Here is a 10,305-nt window from a genome sequence, read left to right as displayed (position 1 = left end):
ATCGGTATAAGATGAAACTGAAAATGGAATACTTGGTCGACTCCCAACATACCAAATTGACTTGAGAATAATATTTTAATAAGCTTTCAAAAATAAGCCTTAAGCTTGAGAAAATCTTGAGAATGTATTGAGAAATGCTTGTTTAACAATTATAGAATAATGGAAAGGGAACCCTTATTCATAAGCTTATTCTTGTAATTGCAGAATAAGCTTACGAAAGTAATATTATATCAAGCTTATTTTTTCAATGGTATAAAATATTTATTTTTTAATTATTTTACACATTTCATTCATTGATCGCCATCCCAGCTGTCGCTGCCTCCTGTTGCATTGATACCTAGATGATTTCTTTCCCCTTATTTGAGCTTCCGCATCTCCTCCACTAATTCTTCACTTCTCTTGAATTCTTGCAACTTTTTGACGCCTCTATTCAGAAATGAGATTGAAATACTATACACTACAGATTCCCAGATTTATTATTCATCATTACCTTAGAGTTTCGTCCAGAAATGGGTCTTAAATTCGCGTGATTTTGATTTTAACCAAAGAAAATATTTTTTTTGTCGACAATTTTCACAAAAAAAAAATCAAAACAAATTTGTCAACAAAGGACAGATTTGAGAAAAGTTTGTGCAAAAAAGTTTTTCTCTAGCATTGTTGAGGAATTCTTACGATAAACTATTTTCATAATATTATTCTCAAGCTGTATTGTATTTTTGGTATGTTGGGCTATATCTGGTATCCTCACCCACATTTTAACATTTTCTAAAAATTACAAAATATCTGTTATACAGTGAAGGGAGTAACCAACACAGCCTGGCTCGTCGCAATATTTATATCATATTTATTTAGGTCCGATACGAAACACTAACTAAGATCTTCGTAAACGGTCTAACTAATACCCCCGTAATGTAAGGGTCAAAATTGTCCTCTTGGTGTATTTGTCATGGAAATTTTCGCATTTTTATACCCTACACCACAAGGTGGTCAGGGTATTATGTCTTTGTGCATTTGTTTATAACAGGCAAAAGGAAACGAGATAGACCCATAGTTCCTTTTGACGATCTGCATAGAATCACATTCTGAGTCGATTTTGTAAACAAAGTAAAGTTGGCATTTATTGCCCTATCCAGATGAAATTTGTTCATTTGTTTGCCCCAAGGACGAACCCTATTGAAATTGGAGATAATCGGTCACAATTTGGATATAGCTCCCATATATATCTTCGTCCGATTTGCCTTTTTTCTGCACCAAACGTGTTATATCAGCCCGAATAGTATGGAATTTTGCACATATAATCAAATTAGGCCTGAAAATAAGTATCCCAAATTTTATCGAAGTGGGTTCAGATATAGCTATAGCTCCCATATATGTTGTTCATCCGATTTGTTATTTTTGTCCTCCGCAGCCGTAATATGCACTTTGTAACAACAATATTTGGGGAAATATATCAAATACAGCTCAGTCTAGAAGCTAGTATGTCAAATTTGGTGAAGATCGGTTCAGATATAGCTACAGCTCCCATATAACTGTTCATCCGATTTGTTATATTTGTTACCCACAGCCGTAATATGCACTCCGTAACAACGATATTCAGGGAAAAATATCAAATGCATCTCAGAAGTATCTTTGCCTAATTTTATCGAGATCGGTTCCGATTTGGATATAGCTCCCGTATATATCTTTATCCGATTTCAAATAAATTGTGCACCAAATGGACAATACAAGTCCGAATTTAAAAGATACAAATGCTTCGGCATGTTTAGTCCTTTGAACTTTAAATTATAATTATAATCATGGCGTGTATGATTGAATTCTCCCATAAAAACTTTTAATTGTTATGCGGAGCTCTACTAAATTAGTAAAGTGGTGTAGGGTATCAGAAAGTCAGCCCCGCCCGACTTTAAGACTTTCTTTACTGGTTAAACATAAAAACATCCTTTATCGATAATTTATTAATTTCTTTATCTATTGTTCAGCGCTGATATTTAAAAGAAGCCGTGTTTTTACCAAATGCACTTAATTCTGCTATGAACACATCACATAAGTTAGTGGTTGTTGTTCTTGCTTTTGTTGTCGGTATTTGTGGTCATTGCTGTTTACTAGACACCGTTTGCAGTTTGTATGTCCATCGGTATACTCCTGAGCATGGGAGCATTGACAATTAATGTCACTACATACGGGCGTATTACTTCTAAATCTGTCCGTCATACTACAATTCCTCAAAACATTTGCTGGCTGCCTCTTCTTCTCGCAGTTATAGTTTTAGACTCGTTGTTCGCTGTTCACTGTCCGCCGTTACTAAATCGGTTGTAATATGAGTTGTATGACTAGTGATTAAGTTTTACTTTTTGGATTTGTATGTTGTCCAAGTTAGTTGTTGCTGTTGTTACTCTTCGGACTGTGAAGGGGCTGTGATGAACACAAGTATCATTAACCAGCAGTCATCTGTAATGTTTAAGTAGAGTACTTATGGCATCTGCAAACAAGGTATTCCACAACTGAAATGTATTCTACTGCAAAATTTTAATTTTTCTACTCCCCAGGATATTATATCTGAACGTTTTTTTGATTTGTTCATGTTTTGCCTTTGTTGTTACTTATGTCATAATTTAATAAAGTTGTTTCAGTGTGGCCTGAACACTGCTGAGAACAGTGATTATGGAAGCCCTACAAAAGGCATTGAATGAAGCTTGTTAAGTCTTTTACTTGAAAATGCAACTGTTAGACTGTATAAATTTTGCTAAATATTGTGATGTTGATACAATTTGTAAATGTTAAAATTTTGTTGTTTTTAAGCGAAATATTCGCCATAACACCTGCGGACATATACATAAGCAAGAGTAGGCTTGTTTTGCGCTCTAAACTGTTTGATACAAGGGTTTTGATATCTATTCAGTTTAGTAGCAGAAAAGTGCTCCAACGTTTCGTTGTCTTCTCCACACTCACCACTATGGCTATTTTCTGAACATTATATTGTATTTGAATTTCCTCTCCAGAATGGGTTTAATGCCCTCTCTAATAACCAGAGTATAATTTTTTAAATTTAAACATCATTTCTTCTACATGTGGGCCAAAACCTATGGACTAGGTTTGCTCTTTTTAGAACTTCTCCCAGATATTTAACTGATTTAGATGTCGAGGAGGACTATTATGTTTTGGATTGCGAAGGATTCACCTTCGCTTCCCAGAAAGCAGTAGTGTATAAGTAGTTGGTCACACCTAGTGCGGATGCATCACAAGGCTGCGGTCGTCAACTCCAGGTAACCCTCTCGGCGTCATCGCCTTGGCCCAGAAGCCCCATATATTCAACAATACGGTTCAGACTAAATGGCAAGAAGTATACGGGTTTCATCTCCACATATGCGGACAATGTGATAATCTGTACAGGGTGACATGAAACAAATGCAACTAACTTTAGACTGCTGTTATTTATAAGGCACTGATCCGACAACTGTTAAAATTATTCCAGTGACAGCTCATTATTGTTGTTTACAAGCGTTCAAAACCATTTTGATGAGAATTTTCCAGAAAAAAAGTTATTCGTTATGGAATTCAAGCGTGATAGTGTGATTTCTTCATATTTGGCCGGCAAACCACAAGTAGCTATCGTTAGAGCACTCCAACATTTAAATGTGAATAAATCTTTTGTGTCTCGTTCCATCGCTCGTTACCGTGATACTGGAAGCGTAGCCCGACGTCAAGGCAGTGGACGAACAGCAACATCAGCAGAAATGGTTCGAAAAGTAAAGAAGCAACTTGATCGAAACACGCATCGCAGTGGCCGAAAACTGGCTCGAGAGCTGAACATATCGGAATATTCCATTCGGCAAATATTTAAAAATAATTTCCCCGAGCTCATTTCTGCCATTGAAATTCCAAAAAGTGCAAGAACTTACACCCCAACAAAAAGAAAATAGACTCAAAAAAGTTAAAGAGTTGCTTCGCTCTAATCGCCCGTTGCATCAGAATAAATGCCGAATATTATCGTGAAAATATTCTGAAGGGTGTATTAAAGCCTTGGGCACGCAAACATTTTGGCCGCCAACAGGACTCAGCACGCGCCACCCAACAATGTTTACAAAATGAGGTTCCTCGCTTTATTTCCAGCCACAATTGCCACTAAAATCTCCGGATACCAATCCGTGGGACTATTGTGTCTGGAGTATTTTGGAAAGCAAGGTTGGCACTAAAAAATACCAACGTGTCGATCAACTCAACCAAGCGCTTCGCCGGAAATGGGCCAAAATACCGCAAAGCAACATTCGGGCAGCGTGTGACGGTTTCATTGGCCGGTTGAAGATCATAATTCGTGCCAAATATGACCAGTGTGATGCTATTTCCGACATTTTTTGCATTAAAAAAATTAAAATTTATGGCGTTTGACTTTGTTTCAGTTTTTTATCTCACCTTGTATAGTATCGTCAATCTACATGCGGAGACTTCAAACCAAAGATACCCCGGACCTATTAGAGGAAATTGGCAGTACATACGTTATTACCCTTGAAATCATTTAGGAATCCAGAGACTGGGACAAATTCAAATCCCTTTCGTCGAATGAGAATGTTGTAACAAATGTCCTTCCTTTCAGCTATGAGAAATGTTGTCCAATCATCTATCCTGGGAAGAAATCCCATTCGGTGTGGGGGATCAAGGACCTTACTATTCCCCGGAAATGACAAGAAGGTCTTATAACAGGGCCAGCAAAACTAATATTGCCTCAGTTGTAATAATGTTGATAGTAGTAACCAATCAAAAACTCTATCCCTATATGCACAGAGGAAGATGAAAGCAATATAGGAAGGATAACAAGCCACCCGAAAATTTTATGGCTGATCTACACCTTTTAACTTATTAAGTCTCGTCCTGATGTCATTAAACCTAATCAATGGATTGATAGAATGCTTAAAAGCAGAATAATTAATTCAAGCTTCCTCATTCAGAAAAATGCCAGCAGAGGGACACCGTAGGTAGGAGTCCTCTCTCCACTGCTTCTGGTGTTTAACGAAATACATGTGAATTTCGATCAGCTTCGGATAAAGTCAGTCACATATGTCGATGGCGAACTTGTGCAGATAAGTGGCAGATTTCAATCATTTCTGACCTAATTTAAAGCGCACAAAACTTGTCTGTTTGAACCCTTGAAAATGATCTGTGAGTAAACCCTGCGATGACTGAAATTGTACTATTCACAAGGAAACACAGAGTAGATACATTTTCGTTGCCAGTAATGGAGTTACATAGAATTCCCTTTGTGCGCCAAATACCTCGGTACGAATCCTGGACTTACCCATTATACGGGTATCTTAGCAGAAGGTAATAGAATTATGGATTACATGTCCACCTTTTTCGACTTCAATTACATTGAAGTTTCTATACATAATAGGATGTGTGGGCTGTTGGTTAATCTCATCTGGTAGAATGGAAGATTTGGGGAGGTTGTAGCTAAATAAGTAACTTATCATATCGATGTACGTCCACAAGGTACAAATGTGACACAATAAAATCGACTAACGATGAAAAACACCCGCTAACTGAATATTATTAATTGTGAAATGTTGACAATACATCCTCCGCCAGTAATGCGATCTATATTTGTGTTAACATGTAGATACTGCATCCATACCTTGGACACTAAGATCTGTTCTGTAATAACCGAATAGTCATAATTCAGGCACCGATTTCTTTGTGTGTATGTGTGTTGTCATTTGTTTTTGCTTTGTTGTTCATCTCCTTTCGTTGGCGAATCACTCAAAGTCACTTCCATTTAAGCTACATTGTGAACCAGCTATTGTCCGTTCGTATGCTCTGGAAATTGCATTGGAGGCAAGTCATGTGGCAGCGTTATTCTCTTGTCGAAACACACAGCGAAAGGGTGATCTTCATAAATCATATTATGCCGTTCTTTCACTTGACTCCTTCATCCTCTCTAGTCATATTTCTGAAACGAATGGTCTTCTTTTAGAGTTTTTTTTTTTTTGGTTTTCATGAAAGGCATATTGTGTCTGCCATGGCGTTCAATTCCATACTTTATCGGTTTTTATCAGTTTATGATGGACTCATGTTCCTGTCCAATTGCTTCGAAATGTTGTCAGCTATAAAAGTGGTCACAAACAAACGAAATCAAAGAGATAAACAGAAAAAAAAAAAACAGGCATAAAGTCAAAAATACCGCCAACTACTTTTATAAGTTTATTAACTTATCGTGGAGGTCCATTCGATAATGTGGTAGTGTTTGCTTAGCTTGCTATAAAAGAACGGTCATATTCTTAAGACGAAAAAAAAAACACATTTTAATGTATTTAAACAAGTTAGAAAGTATCAGTTGGTTTTGCCATCGGATGTACTAACTCTGTAAAATTTGACTTGCGTTATGATAATTAGAATGTTGATCCTTTATTGAGATGGCACCGAAGAGTAGGCCGATATTTTCCATTTTGTATCTGACCTAAGTCTGATATAAATAGTAAAACGTGTCAGATTTTGATTATCGACTACTTCCTTCGCTTTATATAAGATAATTTTTGGAACATTTTGAAATGTGCGTTATGTTCCATAGTGAATCGATGTATTACACTTCGTTCAATTCTGATAAAATTTTGAAGAAAATTTAATATTTTTTTCCAATTTGAATAATTGCAAATGAAAATTTAAACCTTTTGTGAGGAAGACACCAGAGGGAGTGTCCCAAATCTCTGGCTGAGAGATATATTGAGATACTCCAAGAATCTCTGACTTGTTTCTCAAATTATGAGAAATATAAATATTGAAAATTGTTACCCTCTGTGGGGAAGGCTCCGAAAAGGGGATCTGCTGATTTCTACCATTCGTTAGTAAAAATATTGGGATACATTAAATTTGAAGAAAATTTAAGGCTTTTGCCTTATTTTATAAGCCTTTGGTTAATTAAAATTTCGACCCCTCTGTGGCGGAGTTAGAAGGAGTGATCCGAAATCTACCGTCTATACAACGGATTTGGCATTCGTAGAAATATTGGGATATGGGCAATTTTAAAAGAATTGGATGCTCAATTTGTATTTTATGATCGTTTTGGGTGTTCAAAATTTTGACCCCATGTAGGAGAGGTACCAGAAGGAGTGGGCCAATATCTACCATTTTCACAACAAATCTTGTGTTGATACAAATATTGAGAGGTGGCGACTTTGATAGGAATCGGATGCTTATTGCGGATTTTATGTCATTCTAAATTTTCACCATTTGTGGGGGAGGTATTTTATGAGAGACATATATATACAAAATTTTTACCCGTTGTGAGAGAGGTACCAAGCGTAATATACATATATATCCTATCTTCACATCAGATCTTGTGTTAATTAAAATATATGGACGTGTGAAATTTGAAGAGTTTGGACTCATATTTCTCATTTTATAAGAGTTATAACTATTCTAAATGTTGACTCTACGTGGAGAAGTTAGACTGATATTGTCCTTTTTCTCACCGAAGCATTGACAAAAAAAATTGGTATTTGCAAAGTTTGCGCAGCATTGAATGATCCTTTCTATTTCTATGAAGTAAATTAGTTTCTTTTAAAATTTTGCTGTGGGGGATATAACAGAAGGATTGGACCGATGTTGCCTATCTCCGAAATCGATCTAAATTTGACAAGAATATTACGACGTACAAAGTTACGACCAAGCTAGACAGACAGACGGCGGGACGGACATCTCGGATTAGGTCCAAAGAGATCAAGGGTCCAAAACCGTTATTTTGATGAGGCACGTTTTGACCTATCAAATGATATATATCCTTTGAATGAAGGGTGAGATAAAAAACTGCAACAAAGTCAAACGCCGAGGAACCTCATTTTGTAACCGTGCTGAGTGCGATGGTGCTAACTCCTGTTGGAATGTCCAAGGTCTGTGGCCAAAATGTTTGCGTGCCAAGGTTTTAATACACCCTCCAGAATATTATCACGATAATATTCCGTATTCATTCTGATGCCACGGTCGATTAATAGGAGCGGAGAGCGACCATCGGCTGTTGACGGCCCACACCATCACAATGGCCGGCGCTTGAGTTCTGGTGGCCAACCGAAGGTGCACATTTTCAGCTGACCTCTTTGGGAAGTAAACACGGTCATTTTGTTTGTTTACAAACAGCTGGAAAACGAATGTTTTCTCATCGGAGAAACCCAGATTCGGCAGCTCACCACTTTCGGCTAAGCGAAGCAACTGTTTAGCTCTTTTGAGTCTATTTTCATTCTGTTGCGGTGTAAGTTCTTGTACTTTTTGGAATGTCAATGGCTTTACCCCGAGCTCATTTCTCACTATTTGCCGAATTGAATATTGCGATTTGTTCAGCTCACGAGCCATTTTTCTACCACTGCCACGCGGGTTTCGATCAAGTCGCTTCTTTACTTTTCGAACCATTTTTGATGATGTTGCTGCTTTCTGGAGTGCTGGATAGCCACTTGTGATTTTCTAGCCAAGTATAAAGAAATCATACTATAACGCTTGAATTCCATCACGAATAACTTTGTTTCTGGAAAATTGTCAGCAAAATGCTCTTGTATGCTTGTAAACAATATAATGAGCTGTCACTGGAATAATTTTAACAGCTGTCGGACAAGTGGCTTAGAAATGACATCAGTCTGAAGTTGGTTGTAGTTTTTTCATCTCTCCCTGTATGTAAAACAGAGCTGTGAACAATTTGTCGATTCGATTAGTTAGGGTTGCGTATTCGATTTCGAGCTATGGTGGATAAGGGCCGTAAAAATGACAAAAGTCTGACTTCAGTTATTTTGATGTTGTTTGTGATCTCAAGTTATATTGGGTAACACATACAACTTGGGGCTATAGCCATATCTGTACCGATATGGTTCAAACTTGGCAGACTTCATTCTAGTCGCAAGTTGATCGTATGATACACACTTTAGCTGAATTGGAAGAAACGTAGCATGGTACATCTTGGCGGATGTATTGAAGAAATTATATGTGGAAGCATTTGAAATCTTGACAAAATTTGTGAAAAGTTTTTTTCCATAACACATATGACTTGTTGCAAATAGTTGTATACCGAATTTTTAGCCAATGGAATCTGTTGTAAATCTCATAAATCTATGGCTCGGGAAGTTCAATACTTTTCTACCCGCCCTCGATAGAAACTTTTTCAAAATTATTTGATTCATGGTTGTGAGACATCATCAAAGCATTGGACATATATTTAAGTATCATCTCAATACTTCCTTTTTCTTGTTGTGGCTGTTGCTCTTTATGATGGCAATGATGATGAGAATGATGTTGATGACGATGCTTATGTTACATTTGCTCATATCTTCTTGATATTCTGTACTATAGTCAATGGATAATGAAGAAGCTCAACTTCTTCATACACTCGAGCACATTTGAAATGCATGAATCGGAGTAAGCTCAATTTCTTACTTTGGCCGTTGGGGAAAGATGAAGAGTTTTTTGTCGTGGCTGTGCGTTATTACAACGCGAAAATAACACGATAAATCCATTTACTTTTATAGTATTTGATTGTATTGAAATATGATGATAAAATATGCAAAGTAATCAAAATTACACACATATTTTTCTGAACTGGCTAAATAACCAAAAATGTAGACCTCACAAGATGCTTTTCGAATGAAAACAGAAAAATCGGCATTAGCATGATAAAACGTAGGACCCAAATATTGCGCAATAGTTCTCATTGCACACAAAGACTACATTTCAGGTCTTATAAAATATCAGCTTCGTCCAATTGCTCTAATTTTCGGCTCGGTTCAAATTTTAATACCCTCCCCCATTTGGACGGAACCTCCAAAGTTTAAAACAAATCTGCTAAAAAAAAAGTAAAAAAAATGTAGCCGCATTTTTCAGCAGATTTTTTTAATCTTTTTAATTTAGCCGCATTATGAAGTAGATTTTTTTTCCTAATTTTGCAAGTTCTATCCAAATGGTGGGGGGTATTAAAAGTTCGACCGCGCCGAAATTAGCTCCTTTTTATACAGTCTACCATTCGATGGAGGGTATATTAACTTTGTCATTTCCTTTGTGCCGAATATCAGGTGGTACAGTTATAATGGCTATACTTGGCACTTGAACGTGAGTAACCAAATATCTGGCAGGGAAGGCAATGTCTATTGCAATCTCCAAATGCCAATTCTGTGATAATTCCGTTAAAAAATGTGTATAAAATCGGGAAAATTTCAATTTCGGAAGGAATATACGAAAATGTGGACTATGTAGATAATCTTCTATCAGAGAAGATAGTTTATATTGACAAAACCAAATACCAATTCTGAAATAATTCAATTTTATAATATCGCGAAAATTATC

At 36.7% G+C, this 10,305-nt stretch overlaps 1 long non-coding RNA gene across 1 annotated transcript; it reads right to left on the bottom strand.

Moving 5' to 3' along the window:
- Positions 1–236: 236 nt before the first annotated feature.
- On the bottom strand, positions 237–723 carry LOC131803333 (uncharacterized). Its single transcript, XR_009342527.1, has 2 exons — positions 491–723; positions 237–426 (listed from the first exon to the last, which is right to left on the bottom strand). It is a non-coding gene; the product is annotated as an uncharacterized LOC131803333 (long non-coding RNA).
- Positions 724–10,305: the final 9,582 nt, after the last annotated feature.

This window comes from Musca domestica, unplaced genomic scaffold (genome assembly GCF_030504385.1).
Source record: "Musca domestica strain aabys unplaced genomic scaffold, Musca_domestica.polishedcontigs.V.1.1 29, whole genome shotgun sequence".
In the NCBI taxonomy this organism is placed as follows: Eukaryota; Metazoa; Arthropoda; class Insecta; order Diptera; family Muscidae; genus Musca; species Musca domestica.
Note: the sequence above shows the minus strand (reverse complement) of the source record. Positions and strands in the feature narration are given on the sequence as shown.